Source organism: Pseudophryne corroboree, chromosome 3, assembly GCF_028390025.1.
Source record: "Pseudophryne corroboree isolate aPseCor3 chromosome 3, aPseCor3.hap2, whole genome shotgun sequence".
NCBI classification, from domain to species: domain Eukaryota; kingdom Metazoa; phylum Chordata; class Amphibia; order Anura; family Myobatrachidae; genus Pseudophryne; species Pseudophryne corroboree.
The window spans coordinates 764,032,074-764,044,743 of record NC_086446.1 but is presented as its reverse complement, the minus strand read 5'-3'; the positions used below and the strand labels follow the sequence as shown (position 1 = coordinate 764,044,743).

The 12,670-nt window shown below is 45.1% G+C and overlaps 1 protein-coding gene across 1 annotated transcript in view; it reads left to right on the top strand.

Moving 5' to 3' along the window:
• The first annotated feature begins 9,538 nt into the window (after nt 1-9,538).
• Nucleotides 9,539-12,670, top strand: part of LOC135056801 (early activation antigen CD69-like) — a 207,968-nt gene continuing 204,836 nt past the window's right edge. Inside the window, exon 1 of the mRNA XM_063962406.1 lies at nt 9,539-9,602. The gene's annotated coding sequence lies outside the window, so the exon portion shown is untranslated. The remainder of the gene's footprint in view (nt 9,603-12,670) is intronic.

The window sequence follows — 12,670 nt, the reverse complement described above, 5'->3', positions numbered from 1 at the left end:
AGAGGAGGAATAGTGGAGACGGGAGAGAGGAGGAATAGTGGGAGATGGGAGAGGTAGAGAGGAGGAATAGTGGGAGATGGGAGAGGTAGAGAGGATGAATAGTGGGAGAGGTAGAAAGGAGGACTAGTGGGAGATGGGAGAGGTAGAGAGGATGAATAGTGGGAGAGGTAGAAAGGAGGACTAGTGGGAGATGGGAGAGGTATAGAGGAGGAATAGTGGGAGAGGTAGAGAGGAGGAATAGTGGGAGATAGGAGAGGTAGAGAGGAGGAATAGTGGGAGATGGGAGAGGTAGAGAGGAGGACTAGTGGGAGATGGGAGAGGTAGAGAGTAGGACTAGTGGGAGATGATAGTGGTAGAGAGGAGGAATAGTGGGAGAGGTAGAGAGGAGGAATAGTGGGAGAGGTAGAGAGGAGGAATAGTGGGAGAGGTAGAGAGGAGGAATAGTGGGAGATGGGAGAGGTAGAGAGGAGGAATAGTGGGAGATGGGAGAGGTAGAGAGGAGCAATAGTGGGAGATGGGAGAGGTAGAGAGGAGGAATAGTGGGAGATGGGAGAGGTAGAGAGGAGCAATAGTGGGAGATGGGAGAGGTAGAGAGGAGGAATAGTGGGAGATGGGAGAGGTAGAGAGGAGGAATAGTGGGAGATGGGAGAGGTAGAGAGGAGGAATAGTGAGAGATGGGAGAGGTAGAGAGGAGGAAAAGTGGGAGATGGGAGAGGTATAGAGGAGGAATAGTGGGAGAGGTAGAGAGGAGGAATAGTGGGAGATGGGAGAGGTATAGAGGAGGAATAGTGGGAGAGGTAGAGAGGAGGACTAGTGGGAGATGGGAGAGGTAGGGAGGAGGAATAGTGGGAGATGGGAGAGGTATAGAGGAGGAATAGTGGGAGAGGTAGAGAGGAGGAATAGTGGGAGATGGGAGAGGTAGAGAGGAGGAATAGTGGGAGATGGGAGAGGTAGAGAGGAGGAATAGTGGGAGATGGGAGAGGTAGAGAGTAGGACTAGTGGGAGATGATAGTGGTAGAGAGGAGGAATAGTGGGAGAGGTAGAGAGGAGGAATAGTGGGAGAGGTAGAGAGGAGGAATAGTGGGAGATGGGAGAGGTAGAGAGAAGGAATAGTGGGAGATGGGAGAGGTAGAGAGGAGCAATAGTGGGAGATGGGAGAGGTAGAGAGGAGGAATAGTGGGAGATGGGAGAGGTAGAGAGGAGCAATAGTGGGAGATGGGAGAGGTAGAGAGGAGGAATAGTGGGAGATGGGAGAGGTAGAGAGGAGGAATAGTGGGAGATGGGAGAGGTAGAGAGGAGCTGCAAAGGTATAGAAAAAACACCCTGAGGTGAATTTTCTCCAGGCGCTGATGAGGGAGGTGCACCACAGCAGCTAAAACAAATGGGGTTGGTCAGACCCCCAAAAACATGAGTAGATAGGAAAGGGTTAAAGCGCTAAGATGGTCAAATATGAGAGCAAATGGTCACATGAAAATACACATTTATTGAAATAAAATAAACTTAAAATTGATTAAAAATTGGTAACACTGTAGAAAATGAGTACTGAATACTGGAGGACACACTGAAGTGTCCAATCGTTATGTCTCTCCCAGTCCTGATAAGAATGCATAGACAATTCACACCTGTTCCAATAAAGCAGTCCCTTAATAGATATGCTCAAGGTATCCCGTTAATGTTCCATCAGATATTATAGTTACCACCAGCGATTGTCCAAGGTGTTTAAGCGGATAGGCATCCGCAGCGGCTTGTCCCTTGTTAAGCTGTGGGTGATGGAGGATCTTCAAAACGGGTCCACAAAATGAGCCAGTGGTAGGGACCTGGTCCAGGTGGAGAGTCTTCAGGAAAGGATTGTAGATGGTAGGTACACACAGCACCAGTCACCAACGCGTTTCGTTGCGGTCCTTGAAAAAGTTGCGTGACCGCAACGAAACGCGTTGGTGACTGGTGCTGTGTGTACCTACCATCTACAATCCTTTCCTGAAGACTCTCCACCTGGACCAGGTCCCTACCACTGGCTCATTTTGTGGACCCGTTTTGAAGATCCTCCATCACCCACAGCTTAACAAGGGACAAGCCGCTGCGGATGCCTATCCGCTTAAACACCTTGGACAATCGCTGGTGGTAACTATAATATCTGATGGAACATTAACGGGATACCTTGAGCATATCTATTAAGGGACTGCTTTATTGGAACAGGTGTGAATTGTCTATGCATTCTTATCAGGACTGGGAGAGACATAACGATTGGACACTTCAGTGTGTCCTCCAGTATTCAGTACTCATTTTCTACAGTGTTACCAATTTTTAATCAATTTTAAGTTTATTTTATTTCAATAAATGTGTATTTTCATGTGACCATTTGCTCTCATATTTGACCATCTTAGCGCTTTAACCCTTTCCTATCTACTGAGGTAGAGAGGAGGAATAGTGGGAGATGGGAGAGGTAGAGAGGAGCAATAGTGGGAGATGGGAGAGGTAGAGAGGAGGAATAGTGGGAGATGGGCGAGGTAGAGAGGAGCAATAGTGGGAGATGGGAGAGGTAGAGAGGAGGAATAGTGGGAGATGGGAGAGGTAGAGAGGAGGAATAGTGGGAGATGGGAGAGGTAGAGAGGAGGAATAGTGGGAGATGGGAGAGGTGGAGAGGAGGAATAGTGGGAGATGGGAGAGGTAGAGAGGAGGAATAGTGGGAGATGGGAGAGGTAGAGTGGAGGAATAGTGGGAGATGGGAGAGGTAGAGAGGAGGAATAGTGGGAGATGGGAGAGGTAGAGAGGAGGAATAGTGGGAGATGGGAGAGGTAGAGAGGAGCAATAGTGGGAGATGGGAGAGGTAGAGAGGAGGAATAGTGGGAGATGTTAAGTGGTGGGAGGCCGGTGGACAAGAGGTTTAATATCTCTAGTCCTCTAAGTTTGAAGCTCCACCAATATCATGTGGATAGGTCCTTAGTATGCTTTAACATTTCCAATCCCCGAAAGCCGGGAAATTGGGAAGTGTCATGGAACAACCAAACCATGACATTCTCACACAGAGCCGACAGAATGCCTCTAGACTCAGAACTTATACGCCAAATAGCCAACAGTGGAAAATATTTCCGGTATAGGTACACTCTAGGAAGTAGGATCATGCGAGTTGGAGAAGTATCACCAGGATACTGTGCACATATCATTCAAACTGATACGTATACTAGACAAATGAGAGAGTTAGGGATAGGACTGTTTTCATGGAAGGTTTGTAATATGGTTATGTCATTTTCTATCCCATATGTTCTCCCCAATGATTCATATTTCATATGTGGGAGAAAGGCGTATAGGTTCTTTGCCCCAAACTCAGAGGGATTATGTTACATTGGAAAAGTACTGCCTGAAGTAATGACTGTATCCCATAACAAAATGAAAGACATTCACCGCGGTGCCCAAGCTCCTTATACTCACACTCATTACGAGCACGTCGTTAAACGGCACCTGATAGAGAGGACAGGGCATCCGGCCTCTGATTTGATCCATGAATCCACCGGGATTCAATTCCTCCTCGCGTTAGATATCACTCGTACGGCTAGAGGAGTGATACATTTTAAGTACATAAACGCGCTTGCGAATTTGATAGATAATATCACTGAAATGTATGATGACACGTTCAGGTATACTGGGAGAGAGCTACAAGCCTACAAAACAGAGCTGGTTCAGCATAGGATGATTCTCAATTATCTTACAGCAGTGAAAGGTGGGTATTGTGTCACCCTAGCAACTCAGTATGGTGTAAAGTGCTGCACGTACATTACAAACAGCACTGAGGACCCGGCCGAGGTCATAGACCAAAAGATGGATGACATTTTGCAATTAAAGTGGGAGTTCCGAAGTAGGCACAATCTCACTCTCGCTGCTGTGGGTAATGAGCTGACCGGTTGGGTGTCATGGTTGAACCCACGAAATTGGTTCTCTGGTTTAGGATTATGGACCCAAGGCATTATAATGGATGTAGGGAAATTTCTCTTGTGTATTCTGGGAGTAATCATATTGATCAGTCTGATATTTAGATGCGTACGGACTTTAATGAAGTGTAAACGTGGTACCAGAGTGATGAGTCTGAAGAGCGAGGGCACTGTAATCCCAATTGGTTTAATTTATGACCCAACGATTGAGACAATGGCCCTCATTCTGAGTTGTTCGCTCGCAAGGCGAATGTAGCAGAGTTACACACGCTAAGCCGCCGCCTACTGGGAGTGTATCTTAGCTTCTTAAATGTGCGACCGATGTATTCGCAATATTGCGATCACAAACGAGTTAGCAGTTTCTGAGTAGCTTCAGACTTACTCTGCCTGTGCGATCAGTTCAGTGCTTTTCGGTCCTGGCTGACGTCACAAACACACCCAGCGTTCGGCCAGGCACTCCCACCGTTTCTCCGGCCACTCCTGCGTTTTTTCCGGAAACGGTAGCGTTTTCAGCCACATGCCCCTAAAACGCCGTGTTTCCGCCCAGTAACACCCATTTCCTGTCAATCACAATGCGATCGCCGGAGCGATGAAAAAGCCGTGAGTAAACTTACTTTCTCCATAGTAAAGTTACTTGGCGCATGCGCAGTGCGAACATTGCGCATGCGCACTAAGCGGATTCTCACTGCGATGCGATGAAAAACTCCGAACGAACAACTCGGAATGAGGGCCAATGTTGTGATGAAAATGTGATTCCACGGTCCGTTTCTTTCACCCGTTTCTCCTTTGTTTTCCTCCAAGGTACAAAGACATCCACTTGGAAGAAGAATTTGACAACCTCTTTTATACAGACCATTGATGTTTAGTGACTTTAACTATCTACTGGAAACCCAATACTTTAGAGACTAATTTTATGGACACTGGAAAAGCTTTTGTTCACCACTTACAGCAAAAACACAGAGAGACATCAGACAACATGTACATCAAGACAAGACATCAACAAGACCCCAATCGGCAACTGTCTATTAAAACTCACATAGTATATGACTGCATTTATAACGATTGTTTCTTATCTTCATCTCTACAACCTCCTGGTAGTATCCCACATAGTCGACAGGTGATATTCACATACTAGCATCCACATACTCTCCCCCTTTTCATGTATCATCAACTAATGTGCACCCCATTTGTTGTAACCAAAAGCCGAAAAAGAGCTCGGTAGAGTTTGACAGCCCATCCACAGACCCTTAATATGGGATAAGAAGGATTCAAATGTATACTTCGCAATACCTCGAAGCTTGATTTAGAACACGTACGGCACGATGATACATGACCCCTCAGACATGGATTTCATACACACATACTTTTACTGTCTCACTAGGTCACATCTTTCCCACCTTCTCCTCTCCTCCCTTTACCCAATCATAAAAAGGTATTTACATGATGACATATATTTTTCTGTCTGAATTGTTTAGGAAGTGGCAGTTATTGGTGACTGCCAAAGGGTAGACTGTCAAAGTCGGAAAAATATCATGCTTCACATTGCCTTGTACTAACCCCAATGCACGTGCCCGCTGCTCGCGCACCGACTCCCCCGTGTGTACGCATCCCCTCAGGTTGCGTAAGGGACGCTCCGACGTCGCCTGCGCACGGAGATGTGTATTTACGGCGGTGTTTGTGAGCGACTAGCGAGCGACTCGATCGCAGCATATTTAACCTTTTGTAGATGTATTTTGTAGATATTATTCCCCTTAATAATATCAGCAAAACATGGTAAGTTTAAAACTTCTTGGACCTGAGAGATTCCTCTTTACATGCTAGGAAGGCTCAGACAAAGGTTGGAAGGTAGTGTTTAGTATACAGCTGTGGGGTATTGAAGGGGTGTTGTGCCTATGATAGTTGGGAGGGATTCACATGTTCTTACGCATAGTTATACACAGAAGTAGAAAATAAGATTAATTGTATTCCGAATAAATTACACATAAGTGCAGGGTAGGTGAATGGAATCCAGTCATTTCTTTCCCACAGACTGAATACAATAGCCTTATTTACACTAAACTTTGAGATTCTATGAAGAGGGCTTACACCTTTGTTTATGAATAGAACCAGGTTTCTCTCCAGAATAATGAGTGCTGAGTTGTCAATTGTTTCAACTGAAGGTGGGGTAAACAAAGCCCAGAGACAGAGTTTGTTTGGAAGATCCAAAACAATAGCTTTCCTCAATATAATCAGACAAAGAGGAATTTAGAATACTAACAAGTCCTAGCCATCACCCACTTCTTGAACTAACCAATGATCCCCGGTGCAGTACATGTCCCACCCCCTAACCAATGGAAAGAGAGCACACAGTATCTATTGTAGTATGTCTTGAGTTAGTAAATAAATATAGCTTGCAATAGGTTTGGACACACAAGACTCTGCAAGGTTTTTACACTGAAGGCTGAGTCCCTGGTCCAGGACTGCGCATGCGATTCATCCCCACGTTGTGTAAGTTCTCTGTAGCCATTTCGTTACTCTGTATGTATGCAATTGTTCTCTTCTTCTTCTCCGCCTGTGTTAGCCATTAACTCTTTCTCTTTGTATGTTATTATTTGCAATTGTGCCGCTATTGTATATTTATGTATAGTTATTCTGTTTAGATATTAATGTTAGTTTTGTAGTGTATAAGCTGTATCTGTTTTCCCCTTTTTACATACTAAAATCATCTAGATAAAGGTTTTGGAACCTTACAAGGTATTGTGTGTTTATCATTACATTGCTAAGGGTATTCAGAGCGTCTCAATTGCTCAAGCAGCTTTTATATTAACAAGGTTAAGAAGCGTTATATCATTACAGTATTTCAGTATTAAGGTTTACAGTATAAGTATATCCCTTCAGTGTGTTGCTAACAAGGTTTACTGAGTGTCATCCCATGAGCGTCTGCGCCGCTCGTGTTCCACTCGTGGGCACAGCGTCCGCTACGCTAGTAGCGTAGCATTACGGTAGTCGGCCGCCTATAGCGTGCTCGATACCAAGCGTAAAGCTGTGAGCGAACGTGCCGCTCGTGCGTCTCGACCACAGCTTAGCGTCTGCTACGCTAAGTGCGTACCCTTACGGTACCCCGTACGCCAATTGCGTACTGAGTCTCTTACCAATTTATAGTGAATGTTATAAGATAAAGAATAGGCTTTGTCAAGTGGATGCACTGGTGACACCGTGGGTGTTTCAGTCGGTGTATGTATTCCCTCCACTTCCGAAAGTTTTAAAGATCATAAGAAGAACAAAGATCCGGGCGATCGTCACTGTTCCAGACTGGCCAAGGAGGGCTTGGTATCCAGATCTTCAGGAATTACTCATAGGAGATCCCTGGTCTCTTCCTCTGCATGAGGACCTGTTACGACAGGGGCTGTGCGTGTATCAGGACTTACCGCGGCTGCGTTTGATGGCATGGTGGTTGAACGCAGAATCCTAACCCGTAAGGGTATTCCCAGTGAAGTCATTCCCACACTTATTCAGGCCAGAAAAAGGGTAACGGCTAAACATTACCACTGTATTTGGAGAAAATACATCTCTTGGTGTGAAGCCAAAGGGGTTCCTATGGAAGAGTTTCACCTGGGGCGTTTTCTCCATTTTCTACAAGCAGGTGTGGATGCGGGCCTAAAATTAGGCTCAATTAAGGTAAAGAGTTCAGCCTTATCGGTTTTCTTTCAGAAACAATTGGCCTCCCTTCCAGAAGTACAGACTTTCGTGAAAGGAGTGTTGCACATCCAACCTCCATTTGTGGCTCCGGCGACACCTTGATACCTTAATGTGGTGTTGCAGTTCCTTCAATCACATTGGTTTGAACCTTTGCGGAAGTTGGAGTTGAAATTCCTCACTTGGAAAGTGGTCATCCTGTTGGCCTTGGCATCTGCAAGGCGGGTGTCTGAGTTAGCGGCCTTGTCTCACAAGAGCCCTTATTTGATCTTCCATGAAGATATAGCTGAATTGAGGACACGTCAGCAATTTTTACCGAAGGTGGTTTCCTCTTTCCACATAAACCAACCTATCGTGGTACCTGTGGCTATTGATGCCTTCGTTGAGTCAAAATCTCTGGATGTGGTCAGAGCTTTGAAGATTGATGTCACCAGAACGGCTCAGATTAGGAAAACAGATGCTCTGTTTGTCCTCTATGCTCCCAACAAGGTTGGGTGTCCTGCTTCCAAGCAGACCATTGCGCGCTGGATCTGTAACACGATTCAGCAGGCCCATTCCACAGCTGGATTGCCGTTACCAGAATCAGTGAAGGCCCTTTCCACTAGGAAGGTGGGCTCGTCCTAGGCGGCTGCCCGGGGGGTCTCGGCATTGCAACTTTGCTGAGCAGCTACTTGGTTGGGGTCAAACACTTTTGCAAAGTTCTACAAGTTTGACACCTTGGCCGAGGAAGACCTTAAGTTCGGTCAATCGGTGCTGCAGAGTCATTCTCACTCTCCCACCTGTTCTAGAGCTTTGGTATAACCCCATGGTTCTAATGGTGACCCCAGCATCCTTTAGGACATATGAGAAAATAGGATTTTAATACCTACCAGCAAATCCTTTTCTCTTAGTCCGTAGAGGATGCTGGGCGCCCGTCCCAGTGCGTACTGTATCTGCAGTTAATAGTTATGGTTACACACATGTTGTGTTACGTTTATTGTCAGCCTGTTGCTGAAATTGTTCATGCCGTTGGCTTGTCTTCTGTTGAATGCCACGTTGAACGGCTGCTTGAGGTGTGAGCTGGTATGAATCTCACCTTAGTTTAACAATAAATCCTTTCCTCGAAATGTCCGTCTCCCTGGGCACAGTTCCTATAACTGGAGTCTGGAGGAGGGGCATAGAGGGAGGAGCCAGTTCACGCCCATTCAAAGTCTTAAAGTGCCCATGTCTCCTGTGGATTCCGTCTATACCCCATGGTTCTAATGGTGACCCCAGCATCCTCTACGGACTAAGAGAAAAGGATTTTCCGGTAGGAATTAAAATCCTATTTTTCCGCAGCAGACATATGGGAGGGTTACAGTTATCTCACTTCCAATTGTACTACGATGCCATCATTTTAAATAGGATTTTGGAATGGTCTAGGCCAGGAATTCCCAACCACGGTCCTCAAGGCATACAAACAGTGCAGGTTTTAGTGATATCTGTTTTTGAGACCATGGGCCTGGACTCTTCACTCCTGCTACATTGTTACAAGCATTTGATTCAACATCAGTTTTTGGATCTACGCAAATTCACGATACAATGGGAACAGGACTTGCAGATTGACCTAACAGAGGCAGATTGGAAAAGGAGTTTCCAGGCTACTTTTGTTAGTTTGATTAGCTACTCCGTGATTGAGACTCAAATTAAAGTCTTATCTCGTTGGTACAGGTGTCCCCCCCCCCCCCCGTGCCTGCCGTGAAGCACTGGCAGTTTTGCATGTTTTTTTTTTTTTATGAAGTTCAGCAAACTGTTTCAGAGACGGAGAAAGCCTTATCTCCGTCTCTGCACCCGAAGGGACCACCCACAGGCACTAACGAGCTGCAGAGAACTCTCCTCACAGAGAGCTCTGATCAGCAGAGCTCTCTATACTGGACATATGAGTCACAGTGGAAGGAGCTGCTGAGCATGTGCAGCAGCAGCAGCAGCAGCTCCTGTGTGTAAACTAACTCCGTCACAATCTCCTTCTCTTCTCTTACATTGGTTAGTGCTGTGTGTGTGTGTTTCTGTAGATATGCTGTTTATTTGTAGGTATGTAGTGTGTGTATGCCTGGTGTGTGTGTATCATACTTGCCTACCTGACCCTCTCCATGAGGGAGAAAATGCTCTGTTCCTGGACTTTCCTAGTAATGTATAATTGCCATCACCTGTGGTGAAACACCTTTCTTATCAATTATCCAGCTCACCACAGGTGATGGCAATCATACATTACCAGGAAAGTCCAGGAACAGAGCATTGTCTCCCTCATGGAGAGGGTCAGGTAGGCAAGTATGGTGTGTATGTGTTTGTAGGTGTGTATGCATGCTGATTTTGTGTGTGTGTGTGTATGTTAGAGATGAGCGGGTTCGGTTTCTTTGAATCCGAACCCGCACGAACTTCACTTTTTTTTCCACGGGTCCGAGCGACTCGGATCTTCCCGCCTTGCTCGGTTAACCCGAGCGCGCCCGAACGTCATCATGACGCTGTCGGATTCTCGCGAGACTCGGATTCTATATAAGGAGCCGCGCGTCGCCGCCATTTTCACTCGTGCATTGAGATTGATAGGGAGAGGACGTGTCTAGCGTCCTCTCCATTAGAATAGAGATAGATAGATTAGATAGAGAGAGATTGTGCAGAGTCGCAGACAGAGTTAGTTTACCACAGTCAGTGACCAGTGCAGTTGCTAGTTAACTTTTATTTAATATAATATATCCGTTCACTTCTCTCTGCTATATCCGTTCTCTGCCTGAAAAAAAAAACGATACACAGCACAGTCAGTCACACAGTGTGACTCAGTCTGTGTGCACTCAGCTCAGCCCAGTGTGCTGCACAGTCATCAATGTATAAATTAAAAGCTTATAATTAATTGTGGGGGAGACTGGGGAGCACTGCAGGTTGTTAGCAGGAGCCAGGAGTACAATTATATTAATTAACAGTGCACACTTTTGCTGCAGGAGTGGTGACCAGTGCCTGACCACCAGTATAGTATTGTTGTATACTACTAATATCTCTTTAAATATCAACCAGTCTATATTAGCAGCAGACACAGTACAGTGCGGTAGTTCACGGCTGTGGCTACCTCTGTGTCGGCACACGGCAGGCAGTCCGTCCGACCAGAATTGTATTATTTATTATTATATACCTACCACCTAACCGTGGTTTTTTTTTCATTCTTTATACCATCATAGTGTCATCCTAATTGTTACGAGTATACTACTATCTCTTTATCAACCAGTGTACAGTGCGGTAGTTCACGGCTGTGGCTACCTCTGTGTCGGCACACGGCAGGCAGTCCGTCCGACCAGAATTGTATTATTTATTATTATATACCTACCACCTAACCGTGTTTTTTTTTTCATTCTTTATACCGTCATAGTGTCATCCTAATTGTTACGAGTATACTACTATCTCTTTATCAACCAGTGTACAGTGCGGTAGTTCACGGCTGTGGCTACCTCTGTGTCGGCACACGGCAGGCAGTCCGTCCGACCAGAATTGTATTATTTATTATTATATACCTACCACCTAACCGTGGTTTTTTTTTCATTCTTTATACCGTCATAGTGTCATCCTAATTGTTACGAGTATACTACTATCTCTTTATCAACCAGTGTACAGTGCGGTAGTTCACGGCTGTGGCTACCTCTGTGTCGGCACACGGCAGGCAGTCCGTCCGACCAGAATTGTATTATTTATTATTATATACCTACCACCTAACCGTGGTTTTTTTTTCATTCTTTATACCGTCATAGTGTCATCCTAATTGTTACGAGTATACTACTATCTCTTTATCAACCAGTGTACAGTGCGGTAGTTCACGGCTGTGGCTACCTCTGTGTCGGCACACGGCAGGCAGTCCGTCCGACCAGAATTGTATTATTTATTATTATATACCTACCACCTAACCGTGGTTTTTTTTCCATTCTTTATACCGTCATAGTGTCATCCTAATTGTTACGAGTATACTACTATCTCTTTATCAACCAGTGTACAGTGCGGTAGTTCACGGCTGTGGCTACCTCTGTGTCGGCACACGGCAGGCAGTCCGTCCGACCAGAATTGTATTATTTATTATTATATACCTACCACCTAACCGTGGTTTTTTTTTCATTCTTTATACCGTCATAGTGTCATCCTAATTGTTACGAGTATACTACTATCTCTTTATCAACCAGTGTACAGTGCGGTAGTTCACGGCTGTGGCTACCTCTGTGTCGGCACACGGCAGGCAGTCCGTCCGACCAGAATTGTATTATTTATTATTATATACCTACCACCTAACCGTGGTTTTTTTTTCATTCTTTATACCGTCATAGTGTCATCCTAATTGTTACGAGTATACTACTATCTCTTTATCAACCAGTGTACAGTGCGGTAGTTCACGGCTGTGGCTACCTCTGTGTCGGCACACGGCAGGCAGTCCGTCCGACCAGAATTGTATTATTTATTATTATATACCTACCACCTAACCGTGGTTTTTTTTTCATTCTTTATACCGTCATAGTGTCATCCTAATTGTTACGAGTATACTACTATCTCTTTATCAACCAGTGTACAGTGCGGTAGTTCACGGCTGTGGCTACCTCTGTGTCGGCACACGGCAGGCAGTCCGTCCGACCAGAATTGTATTATTTATTATTATATACCTACCACCTAACCGTGGTTTTTTTTTCATTCTTTATACCGTCATAGTGTCATCCTAATTGTTACGAGTATACTACTATCTCTTTATCAACCAGTGTACAGTGCGGTAGTTCACGGCTGTGGCTACCTCTGTGTCGGCACACGGCAGGCAGTCCGTCCGACCAGAATTGTATTATTTATTATTATATACCTACCACCTAACCGTGGTTTTTTTTTCATTCTTTATACCGTCATAGTGTCATCCTAATTGTTACGAGTATACTACTATCTCTTTATCAACCAGTGTACAGTGCGGTTTTTTTATACCGTGGTTTTTTTATACCGTGGTTTTTTTATACCGTGGTTTTTTTATACCGTGGTTTTTTTATACCGTGGTTTTTTTATACCGTGGTTTTTATACCGTGGTTTTTTTATACCGTGGTTTTTTT